This window comes from Schistocerca americana, chromosome X (assembly GCF_021461395.2).
Source record: "Schistocerca americana isolate TAMUIC-IGC-003095 chromosome X, iqSchAmer2.1, whole genome shotgun sequence".
In the NCBI taxonomy this organism is placed as follows: domain Eukaryota; kingdom Metazoa; phylum Arthropoda; class Insecta; order Orthoptera; family Acrididae; genus Schistocerca; species Schistocerca americana.
In genome coordinates, this window is record NC_060130.1 from 294,274,534 (window position 1) to 294,288,228 (window position 13,695).

Below are 13,695 nucleotides of genomic sequence, written 5' to 3' on the forward strand. Positions count from 1 at the left end.
CCCCCGCATCCGATACCGGTAGCGGCGTCGCCATCCTGCTACGCGACGGACTCCCTGCAGAGGACGTCATCTACCTCGCCACTGCGCGAGGTATGGCCCTCACACTGTTCGGCGTGCGTATTATTAATATCTACGCTCCGTCCGGCACTGCCCGCCGTCATGACCGACAAACTTTTTTTGCCGAAAGCGTCACACCCCTCTTCACCGGTCCGCAGGACGATTTGGTACTCGGTGGGGATTTTAACTCGACACAAGAGCCCGCGGATCAACTCCCGTGACATTCCCCTTGTGCATCTCTCTCAGTGGTCATCGACCGTCTCCGACTTGTTGACACATGGAAGAAGCTCCACGGAATTCAACCGGGCTATACATTCTACACCTCTCACTCGTCAAGCCGCATAGATCGCATCTACGTTACCCGCTCCCTTGCTGATGGCACACGTCATGCGGAAGTCTGGCCCTTGGCCTTTTCAGACCATGATGCATACCTCTGTGACGTCACTCTCGCCCGACAGCAAGTGTGGCATAGTCGTGGTCTGTGGAAACTCAATGTCGCTCACCTGACCTCCTCAGACTGTCGCCGTATGGTCGAAGAAGCGTGGGCACGCTGCCACCATCGTCGAGAAGCCTATGACTCCACCTTATCATGGTGGCTCTCCTGTGCAAAGCCGACCCTCAGGAAGACTCTGATGAGTTTTGGGAAGGAATTAAAGGCGTGGCAAACTAATACCCTGCACTTCTACTACACCATTCTACGTGACTGTGCGACGATGCCTTTCTCGCCAGCCCGGCAGTCGATGGTCCATCGCACGAAGGCGCAGATCTCCTTGATCATGCGGCGTAACTTGGAAGGCACTGTAGTCCGTTCTCGAGCTTCTAATCGAATCCCTCAAGAACGTCCGTCGATGTACCACCTTCTTCAGGAAAGACAACGACGACGACGAGCTCTGATCCAAGTCCTCACTGATGTGGAAGGGCGCCGGCACGACACCCAACAAAGCATCGGTCGTGCTCTCCATGCTCATTTTGCCGGGCTATACGCAGCCGTACCGCATTCTGCAGCACTGATCACAGAAGTCGCTCAGCTCACTACGAACACTCTTCCGGAGGATGCAGTGCATGACCTCCAAGACGACGTAACCACAGATGAAGTGGTAGATGCTATCAAGGCGGGTTCCGATAACAGGTCTCCTGGACCTGACGGTATACCCATCGAATTTTATAAAAGTTTTCAGTATTTGTTGGCTTCCACGTGGACGGCAATCGCACAAGAGCTGATGTCACCGAGGACAGTGGTCCCGAGCGCCTTTCTAGAAGGAATTATTATCCCCGTACATAAACCGCGCGGGTTATCGAGGGTCCAGGACTATCGACCAATTACTTTGCTCAACAGCGACATGATAATATTCACACGGCTACTGGCATCGCGACTCAAGAAGGTCGCACGTTACGTCACATCCTGCGACCAGACTTCCCTAGGAGGCGACAACAACATCCGTACGGCCCTTTGCCGTTACAGAGACATGATAGCATTAGCGCATCATCAGCGTCTCCCTGGCGCCTTGGCTTCACTGGACTTTAGCCAGGCTTTCGACCGTGTTGACCACTTCTATTTACGGACAGTTCTTCAGCATATGGGTTTTCCTGGCGGTATTGTAACAGTGGTTATGCGCCTGTTGAGTAGTGCAACCTCTAAAATCATGTACAATGGTCGTCTTACACCGTCCCTGGTCATCGCACGATCTGTACGGCAAGGATGCCCTCTTTCCACGATTTTGTATGCTTTCGCCTTGGAACCCCTGCTCCAGGGCATGCGCCAACGTTTGGAAGGCATGGCTGTGCAAGGCCACCGTTTTTGTTGTACAGCCTACGCAGACCACATAGTACTATATCTGCGCAGTGAAGATGAAGTACGAGCAGCACTGGCATGGATGGCGACTTACGGCGAAGCGTCGGGGAGCTGCCTCAACGTGTCAAAATCCAAGGTCCTGCTCATTGGTGAGGGCTTGCCGGAGAGATGCGCTGCCCCCCTTAGTGTCGCCGCCACCATACGGTGTCTTGGACTTGATTTCACAGCAGACCTGCGCCGCTCAGCGGCTATCAATGGTAGACGCTTGCTACAGACAATCAGAGCAAATCTCGCAGATCACCGGCTACGAGCTCTCGACGTTATCCAACGCGCGCAATACGTGAACATGTATCATGCTTCCCGTATACCACACGTGGCTCCAGTACTACCAGTCCCAAATCTCCTGGCGCGACGACTGTTGATGGCTTTCGGCTCCTTCGTCAGCTCAGGGATGTTATTCAAGGTGCAGTATGAATCCCTTGCACTGCCACGAGATCGTGGCGGGGTGGGACTCATCCACGTGCCGACTCGTGTCAAGGCACTATACGTCAGCTCCCAACTCAAACTTTGGCATCGTTGCCCGCAGAGCCTTACTAGCCTCCTGCTTCACAGCTTTGCACCGGCCTCCTTGTCCGCCCTAGTACTGATATCGACCATTCCAACCCCCTTTTATTACATCCAACGATTTTTCCTGGAGTTCAGTTATATCTACCGGTCCTTACCACTTACACGTTTGTACCTCACGAAAACAGTCTCCGAATTGTTACAACAGTGCCGCCCGTCCAACCCCATCGAACGTAAGTATCCACAGTACATGTGGCGACACATATGGAAGGCGATCCATGCGCGTTTTCTCGAATCAGACGTTCAATCAGCGTGGTACATCACCGTGAATGGCAAACAAGTTAACCGAGATCGTCTGCACCGCATCCATCTCGCCGATTCATCCCTCTGCACCCACTGTGGCGTGGATGACACGGATGTCCACCGGTTCCACTGTGGCACAGCGCTAGACGTCTGGACACTTGCGCGGCGAATTTTGGCGTTTCTTACTCGCCAGACACCGGCTCAGATCGACGTCCACATGCTTTTGTACCCCGATAAGACTTTCTACCCCTCCGCCAAAACTAACTCTGTGAATTGGATCTGTGGCCACACGATCCGCTATCTTTTTACTTCAGGCGACAAGTCTACGCTAGGATATTGGACTTATCTCAACGAACGACACTGCGTCCTGATACGCAACCCACGCTATAAACAATATTTTTCTAATTTCTTACGGAGCACTTTCGATGACCCACCTAGTAGCTGGAACGTCCAAGCCCTGAGAAGCTGAAAACTGTATAAAACGAACCGAACTGAATAGACCTGCTACCCAGAACTCACGCCTACGCCGTGAGAAGACACGTTTGGACGAGCTGGCATGCTGTAGGCGGATACACTTCAGGAGCTCCTGTAAGAACTGGACTTTAACTACAAGTCGCATGACGACTTAAAAAGCTTTTCCTTATTTCTTCCTCATAGTTTGTTCTTAAAGGAAAAAGAAATTTCATTTTGACTTTGAGAAACTTTTTTTTGTTCCAAAGGATTGCTTCTTCGCCAACAAGACGAAGGAGACTCATTTTTGTTTACTGGAAGGAGAAACCAGTATAATCGGAGTCTTTGTTTTCTTTCGAAAAAAAAAACTTTTCCTTATTTATTCCTCACAATTTGTTCTTAAAGGAAAAAGAAATTTGAGTTTGGCTTTGAAAAAAAAGAAGATGTTTAGGTCTCGGAGTCTTATGGCAGAGGTCTCGGGTTCGTTTCCGCCTCTGGCACTTTTTTTTTTTTTTGTTATTCCACCAATTACTCAGAAAGTTTTCAAAAAAAAAAAAAATGGCTCAGATGGATTGAGCGGTTGCCATGTAAACAGGAGATCCTGGGTTCGAGTCCCGGTCGGGGCACACATTTTCAACATGTCCCAATGAAGTATATAAGCGCCTGTTTGCAGCGAGGGTGTCCATTTAATTATCATTTCATTACTAACTACAACGTCATTGTTTGCTGCGGTTGGCAGTGGTAGTTCAGGCGCGACCTCTATCGGTATCTTATGCAACTACACTTCAAAACACACCCCATCTAAAACTGCCATGATACAGTGTCCACATAACAACAAGTCAAATTGTTGTGTTGTGCTGGCTTGCTAGTCAGAACTGTTGTCATCATAACTGACTTGCAGACATCTATATCAATTGTGGACGATGACTGAGGCTAGACGACTCACAGGACGTGGGTTTCTTCCTTCATCTACATCTACATGATTACTCTGCAATTCACATTTAAGTGCTTGACAGAGGGTCCATCGAACCACAATCATACTATCTCTCTACCATTCCACTCCCGAACAGCGCGCGGGATAAACGAACACCTAAACCTTTCTGTTCGAGCTATGATTTCTCTTATTTTATTTTGATGATCATTCCTACCTATGTAGGCTGGGCTCAACAAAATATTTTCGCATTCGGAAGAGAAAGTTAGTGACTGAAATTTCGTAAATAGATCTCGCCGTGACGAAAAACGTCTTTGCTTTAATGACTTCCATCCCAACTCGCGTATCATATCTGCCACACTCTCTCTCCTATTACGTGATAATACAAAACGAGCTGCCCTTTTTTGCACCCTTTCGATGTCCTCCGTCAATCCCACCTGGTAAGGATCCCACATCGCGCAGCAATATTCTAACAGAGGACGAACGAGTGTAGTGTAAGCTGTCTCTTTAGTGGACTTGTTGCATCTTCTAAGTGTCCTGCCAATGAAACACAACCTTTGGCTCGTCTTCCCCACAATATTTTCTATGTGGTCTTTCCAACTGAAGTTGTTCGTAATTTTAACACCCAGGTACTTAGTTGAAGTCGCTTGTGAGGAACGGTGTCAAAAGCTTTCCGGAAATCTAGAAATACGGAATCAACTTGAGATCCCCTGTCAATAGCGGCCATTACTTCGTGCGAATAAAGAACGATGTTTTCTGAAACCATGCTGATTACGTATCAATAGGTCGTTCCCTTCCCTTAGGAAGAAAAATGTCAGAGCCATGTTGGTCATAGCCGAAGATCCTGCATCCCCTTCCCCCTTAAGGAAAAAGACAGCAAAGCCATTGTATCACTGCCACGGAGCCTGTACTCCCTCGGGAAGAGAGAGAGGGAGACAGCAATACCCTCCCAATGGTAGAAGGTGGAGCATGAACGGGTGTCGACAATGGGATTGGTGCCTCCCCCAGGTAACAGAGATGTCCAATTGTGTGCAGCGAACCACTGACAGCTGCAGCCTGGACTCTGGAACTGGTACCAGAGGTTCAGAGGTGTCACCACATAGACATTGATGGAACAGTGTTGACAAAAAGAGTGGGCATGACTGAAGATGAGAAAAAGACTAAGGATTTGATGCCGTTTGAGAACTGGAAGGAAGGTATACGGAAAAGAAAAGAGAGGAGTAGTGGAGAAAGTGGCCCATTGAGTGGTCGCTGCCATTCCCTGCATAAGACGATGAAAAGCAAGAGGGTGCAGAGCCAGAAAATCGGTCTGCTGAGCACTAGACGCCATGCTGTGAAAAGGAACATGAAAGGAAATGGTATGCTTCAGAGAAGAAATGAGGAATGGATCATTCCTTAGGAGCCGAGAGCTCAGCATGTAATGCTATTGTAAATATAATACTGCCATTAATCTGTATATTTAAAAAATTTTTTTGTTTCATAATAATTATGATAAATTAAGAAAATACTATAACGAGAGTAAGCCTTTGTTAAGTGTAGTTTATCTATTTAAAATAACCTCTTTGACGTAGGTGAAATAAATGTATTAAAACATATTTTGTAAATAATTGGGTAATATGTAAAGTACAACTGTAATTAATTATGTCAATTTTGTATGTATATGCTGTTATGCAATTGTAGATGGTTCACACTTAGGTTTTTTGTAAGCAGAAGTGTAAATTGAAAAGGTGTAGGGGTCATAGGTGGAACGGAACTCCGTTCTGTGGTGGAATGGAAAAGTGGCGTGGCGCGCGAGTGAGAATTGGCGCGCGAGTAGCACACAGTCGGTAGCTGCCCTGCAAGTAGTGAACACGCATTACGTTGGTCAAGCACTAGAGGCCCCGAATTTAACTGAAAGACTGGGGTTTGGCATCGGACATGTTCTACATGATTGGCGCTGTACGGCAATAAATTAATAGCTCAGAAATTTTGCAATTTTATCGTCGCCACCAAGAGGAAGACAGAGCTATGTACATCAATAGCCGTACCTGCGCAATGTTACTACGCAGCACCGCCTCACGCCACCTTCGACATCAGTAACAGGCAAAGTACTTTATTTAGAAGTGTATCACGGTATGAACTACCTATCTTCAATCAGTGGAATATAAGTCTTAAATGTACCTTTGTGTTTGACCGTGATTTTCCTATGTCATTTACCTCAGTAGGGTCCTTACCTAAACGAATTTATTCTGAGTATCCTGATGTTTCTTGAAGCTTGAATAATAGTAAATTACTGGCAAGAGTACTGTTTTGGTAGTAAATCCTGAAAATCATTATTAAATACTAAAGTTTGCACGTATCAGTTTAAGGGCCACCGCTTTGCGTGACCATGTGGATAAGTTTTCAATAGTATTTATGAAAGTAAAGTAACATAATTGTTTAACTACAACAATCTTAACAGTAATTGTTCACGTTGCTTCTCCATGTCAAAGAAAGCCAGACAAATATTGGTGTTAGTAAAACGTTAACAATTAACAGTCCTACAGAAATGAAATTTAGTCGCGTTAAATAATAGTTTTGGTTATACGAATGATAGCTATAAGTTTAATATTTTTTGTATCCTTGTTGAAACATATGTGTGTCTTCTTTAAAAAATTACTGAAGTGTAGTGATAAATTCCATAAGCAACAGAAAGTGGGATTAATAGTACTTACTGCCAAGTGACCGTAGTAAGTGAAAGTAGTTATTTATTGAGTGTCGAAAATTGACTTCATCTTTTTGTATAGACACTGTGCCCGATTTGGGCTGGCGGCCGTTTTATTAAGCGAAACAGTTTATTGTTATAACAGGTTTTGTCTGATAAAAGATTTCCAAAAGTAATTATTCTCACTGCTTTTCCCCCAAACTGTATGATTCGGAGAAAAATAGTTCGATACTTTACCATTGGGTTGAACACGGTTAAAATCTCTCTCCGAGAGTCGATGGTTTGGAGTGTTAGTGCTGCGTGATTTTGTGGTGGTGTTCCTGCCGCTACTTACTGCACAGTTCTGACATTCGGAATCGCGGATCTTCTGTCTTTACAGTGGTAGAACTTAAACGTTCTGGTACCGTATTGACGAGAACGCGAAAGTAACGTTGCAAGCAGAACTGAGTGGGCTGTCGGAAAGAGGGCAGAGCACCAGAGAAATACACTGAGTCGTCAACTGCTGATGGTTGGCGGAGCTCTGCAGGAAGATGATCACCAGAGTCCTGGAGGCAGTTGACCTTTGGAGCCTTAGAGGTGGCTGATCCTTTGAGCCCTGGACATGGTTGACCCTGGAAGCAAGATGACACTGGAGGCTGGATGACCCAAGTGACAAATGATCCTGGAGAGGGATGACCCCAGAAACAGATGATCGCCCCCCCCTCCCCCCAAAAAAAAGATTCTGGAGACAGATGACCCCAGAGGATGGTTGATCTTGGAGACAAATGATGCCAGAGTTGGATGACTCCAGAGCCAGATGACCCAGGAGAAGGATGAAGCTAGTGTGCAGTCCTAAAGCATCGGCTGCACTCTGAGCAGCACAGTGTCATGAAATTGCATCAAGAAGGTGCTGACCCACGTGCCAATGGAAAGAGCGGGCAGCGCCGCACCTCCAGGAAGACAGAGTTCAGCATCCCCAGTCGACGCTGATTTAACCAGCTGCCCATCGCCGGTCACCCCAGTTCGGTTGCGGACTTCGAGAGCATCAGTACTGCGTATTCTGTGAGTAGTAATATAGAATACAGTACTTGTACGTAGGAGGCACAGAAAGCACGGGAATCAAGAGAGTTAATTTTACTTTCTTTTTGGAAATAAAGAGTTCAGCTAATCTTCAAGTGATCTGTACAGATGATTTAGGATTCCTGTCACTGGCCATCGCAACTTTCTCCTTCCTTGCTTGTGTCGATGCTGACTCCCACAGTAGCCAACACAATATCTGTCGCCGCAGATTACAGAACCTATGCTGCCTTCGCTCTTCGCCGCTCGGTACAGCGCGTCACTAATACCGGTTGATCAAAAAGTCAGTATAAATTTGAAAACTGAATAAATCACGGAATAATGTGGGTAGAGAGGTACTTGTTTGGAATGACATGGGGTTTTATTAGATCAAAAAAAAAAAAATACAAACGTTCAAAAAATGTCCCACAGATGGCACTTCATTTGATCAGAATGGCAATAATTAGCATAACAAAGTAAGACAAAGCAAAGATGATGTTCTTTACAGGAAATGCTCAATATGTCCACCATCATTCCTCAACAATAGCTGTAGTCGAGGAATAATGTTGTGAACAGCACTGTAAAGCATGCCCGGTGTTATGGTGAGGCATTGGCGTCGGATGTTGTCTTTCAGCATCCCTAGAGATGTCGGTCGAACACGATACACTTGCGACTTCAGGTAACCCCAAAGCCAATAATCGCACGGACTGAGGTCTGGGGAACTGGGAGGCCAAGCATGACGAAAGTGGCGGCTGAGCACAGGCTCACCACCAAACGACGCGCGCTAGAGATCTTTCACGCGCCTGGAAATTTTTTTTTTTTTGTTCTAATAAAACCCCATGTCATTCCAAGCATGTGTGTCAATTTTTACCTCTCTATCTAAATTATCTACGTATCTACATCTACATCCATACTCCGCAAGCCACCTGACGGTGTGTGGCGGAGGCTACCTCGAGTACCTCTATCGTTTCCCCCTCTATTCCAGTCTCGTATTGTTCGTGGAAAGAAGGATTGTTGGTATGCCTCTGTATGGGCTCTAATCTCTCTCATTTTATCCTCATGGTCTCTTCGCGAGATATGCGTAGGAGGGAGCAATATCCTGCTTGACTCCTAGGTGAAGGTATGTTCTCGAAACTTCAACAAAAACCCGTACCGAGCTACTGAGCGTCTCTCCTGCAGAGTCTTCCACTGGAGTTTATCTATCATCTTCGTAACGCTTTAGCGATTACTAAATGATCCCGTAACGAAGCGCGCTGCTCTCCGTTGGACCTTCTCTATCTCTCCTATCAATTCCATCTGGTACGGATCCCACACTGCTGAGCAGTATTCAAGCAATGTACGAACAAGCGTACTGTAACCTACTTCCTTTGTTTTCGGATTGCATTTCCTTAGGATTCTTCCAATGAATCTCAGTCTGGCATCTGCTTTACCGACGATCAACTTTATGTGATCATTCCATTTTAAATCACTCCTAATGCGTACTCCCAGATAATTTATGGAATTAACTGCTCCCAGTTGCTGACCTGCTATATTGTAGCTAAATGATAAGGGATCTTTCTTTCTATGTATTCGCAACACATTACACTTGTCTACATTGAGATTCAATTGCCATTCCCTGCACCATGCGTTAATTCGCTGCAGATCCTCCTGCATTTCAATACAATTTTCCATTGTCAAAACCACTCGATAACCACAGCATCATCCGAAAAAAGCCTCAGTGAACTTCCGATGTTATCCACAAGGTCATTTACGTATATTGTGAATAGCAACGGTCCTACGACACTCCCCTGCGGCACACCTGAACTCACTCTTACTTCGGAAGACTTCTCTCCATTGAGAATGACATGCTGCGTTCTGTTATCTAGGGACTGTTGAATCCAGTCACACAATTGGTCTGATAGTCCATATGCTCTTACTTTGTTCATTAAACGACTGTGGGGAACTGTATCGAACGCCTTGTGGAAGTCAAGAAACACGGCATCTACCTGGGAACCCGTGTCTATGGCCCTCTGAGTCTCGTGGACGAATAGCGCGAGTTGGGTTTCACACGATCGTCTTTTTCGAAACCCATGCTGATTCCTACAGAGTAGATTTCTAGTCTCCAGAAAAGTCATTATACTCGAACATAATACGTGTTCCAAAATTCTACGCCGGCCGGAGTGGCCGAGCGGTTAAAGGCGCTACAGTCTGGATCCGCACAACCGCTACGGTCGCAGGTTCGAATCCTGCCTCGGGCATGGATGTGAGTAATGTCCTTAGGTTAGTTAGGTTTAAGTAGTTCTAAGTTCTAGGGGACTTATGACCACAGCAGTTGAGTCCCATAGTGCTCCGAGCCATTTGAACCAAAATTCCACAACTGATCGAGGTTAGAGATATATTCCGTGGTCTATTAAGTTTTCAAATTTGTACTGAGTTTTTGATCACCCAGTATATCTCTCTTCAAATTTATACTGAGTTTTTGATCACCCGGTATGTCTCTCTTTTCGTTCAGAGGCACAAGGCTACTAATTGTTTATATAATTTTGTTGCGGTGCTCCTCTCATTAAAATGCCGCCTTCTGCACCACCTGAGTTTATGCCTCCAGCTATTGCTGGCTGCGATCTAATGCAGTTTATTCAGTTTCAGAATTAAGAACTGTCGCAGTTGGTGACGGCAGTCAAGCAGCTCATTAATGCAGAAGCCGCTGTTGCATTAGCTCCGCCACAACTGCCAGCCACATCTATGGCCGGCCGTTGTGGCCGTGTGGTTCTAGGCCCTACAGTCTGGAACAGCGCGACCGCTACGGTCGCAGGTTCGAATTCTGCCTCGGGCATAGGTTTGTGTGATGTATTAGGTTAGTTAGGTTTAAGTAGTTCTAAGTTCTAGGGGACTGATGACCTCAGAAGTTAAGTCCCATAGTGCTCAGAGCCATTTCAACCATTTGAACCACATCTGTGGCACCCCCTCCATGCATATCACCGGTCCGTGTGTTCAGTGAACAGCAAGAGGAATGGAATGAGTACTACGCTCAGTTCAATGTTCATTGTGCTACACGTCAAGGGCAAGGTACTGTGAAACTTTCTTATTTCCTATCAACAGCCAGCACAGGAGTTCCATCTACATTCATCTACATTTATACTCCGCAAGCCATCCAACGGTGTGAGGTGGAGGGCACTTTACGTGCCACTGTCACTACCTGCCTTTCCTGTTCCACTCGCGTATGGTTCGCGGGAAGAACGACTGCCGGAAAGCCTCCGTGCGCGCTCGAATCTCTTTAATTTTACATTCGTGATCTCCTCGGGAGGTATAAGTAGGGGAAGCAATATATTCGATACCTCATCCAGAAACGCACCCTCTCGAAACCTGGACAGCAACCTACACCGCGATGCAGAGCGCGTCTCTTTAAGAGTCTGCCACTTGAGTTTGCTAAACATCTCCGTAACGCTATCATGCTTACCAAATAACCCTGTGACGAAACGCTCCGCTCTTCTTTGGATCTTCACTATCTCCTCTGTCAACCGTACCTGGTACCGATCACACGCTGATGAGCAATACTCAAGTATAGGCCGAACGAGTGTTTTGTAAGCCACCTCCTTTGTTGGTGGACTACATTTTCTAAGCTCTCTCCCAGTGAACCTCAACCTAGCACCCGCCTTACAAACAATTAATTTCATATGATCGTTCCACTTAAAATCGTTCCGTACGCATACTCCCAGATTATTTTACAGAAGTAACTGCTACCAGTGTTTGTTCCGCTATCATATAATCATACAATAAAGAATCCTTCTTTCTATGTATTCGCAATACATTACATTTGTCTATGTTAAGGTTCAGGTGCCACTCCCTGCACCAAGTGCCTATCCGCTGCAGATCTTCCTGCATTTCGCTGCAATTTTCTAATGCTGCAACTTCTCTGTATACTACACTCAGAAATTATTCCCATCCAGTAAGCCGGAGTTGTTAGTTTTTCAAGATTTAGTTTATTTCTTTCCTGGCTTCCGCCGCGCATTTATCAGTTGTTGTGCAACTTACGCCTTTGCAAGAACTGGCGAGCGTATCAGTTGATTGAATGTGCCAGAGAGTAGGATACGTGAGCAAATTGTTAAGCATTTTGATCCTACTATGAAAAAAGTGTTACAAATTACTGAACATCAGGATTCGTTTGATAGTGCCGTGGAATCCTTCCAGGTAGCTCCCATTTGCAGTGAAACGCAAAGTGACGTACAGGTATGGCCTCCCGACCGACCGCCGCGCACAAATCGGCCGCCGCGCAGCAGCAAGAGTAAACAAGTGTCAGTGCGTGTGTCTGCTGTGAAATCATGTCTCCGCTGCTTTTTCGCGCATGAAAGACAATATTGTCAAAAAGAAAAGTTCAAATGTGTGTGAAATCTTATGGGACTTAACTGCTAAGGTCATCAGTCCCTAAGTTTACACACTACTTAACCTAAATTATCCTAAGGACAAACACACACACCCATGCCCGAGGGAGGACTCGAACCTCCGCCGGGACCAGTCGCACAGTCCATGACTGCAGCGCAACATTGTCCTTCGAGGAAAGCGACTTGTTTTGCTTATGGAAAGCCTGGTCATGTACAGTCTGTGTGCTTGCAACAGAAAAATTCACGTTCGCTCTCGTATGCGTGGAACACGTTCTCACTCACTGAATGTAGTTTTTTCTAAACAGGCTACCAGTACTAGTAATGACCGAATTCAGGATGTGCCTTCACCCGCCCAAGTGCTGTGCAACGACAGCCAAACAAACTTTTTGGAACTTAGTCATTTCTGGACGCTGTGTGCGACTTCAGTTAGACACTGGCGTCTCCATTACGTTGCTTAATCGCGCAACTTGTGAACGGTTGGGCTCTCCACAGTTGACAAAATCTTGCACGCAACGTACTGTATATAACGGTCAGGACTTTCCAGTGCTGGGTACATGTAGTTTGACAGCCACATTCCAATCTAACACCAGAACAGTGACATTTGCAATTTTGCGTACACGTGACTGTGAAAATATTTTTGCGTTAGATTCTTTTGATTTGTTTGGTCTTCATATTCAGGACAATGTACTTTCTGTTTCTGGTTTCAACTCAAAAGACAGTCTTACTCAATTATTTGTGGAGTTTCCTGATTTATTTTCTGGAGGACTTCGTAGAACAAATAATTTTGTGGCACACGTTACAATGGAGGACAAAGCACAACCTAAGTTTCATCGAGTGCGACCCGCCCCTCATGGACTTAGAGACAAAGTTTTACATCTACATCCACATCCATACTCCGCAAGCCAACTGACTGTGTGTGGCGGAGGCTACCTTGAGTACCTCTATCGGTTCCCCTTCTATTCCAGTCTCGTATTGTTAGTGGAAAGAAAGATTGTCGGTGTGCCTCTGTGTGGGCTCTAATCTCTCTGATTTTATCCTCATGATCTCTTCGCGAGATATACGTTGCAGGGAGCAATATACTAATTGACTCCTCGGTGAAGGTATGTTCTCGAAACTTCAACAAAAGCCAGTACCGAGCAATTGAGCATCTCTCCTGGAGAGTCTTCCACTGGAGTTTATCTATCATCTCCGTAACGCTTTCGCGATTACTAAATGACCCTGTAACGAAGCGCGCTGCTCTCCGTTGGATCTTCTCTATCTCTTCTATCAACCCTATCTGGTACGGATCCCACACAGAAGAGCAATATACAAGCAGTGGGCGAACAAGTGTACTGTAACCTACTTCCTTTGTTTTCGGATTGCATTTCCTTAGAATTCTTCCAATGAATCTCAGTCTGGCATCTGCTTTACCGACGATTAATTTTATATGGCCATTCCATTTTAAATCACCCCTAATGCCTGCTCCCAGATAATTTATGGAATTAACTGCTTCTAGCTGCTGACCTGCTATATTGTAGCAAAA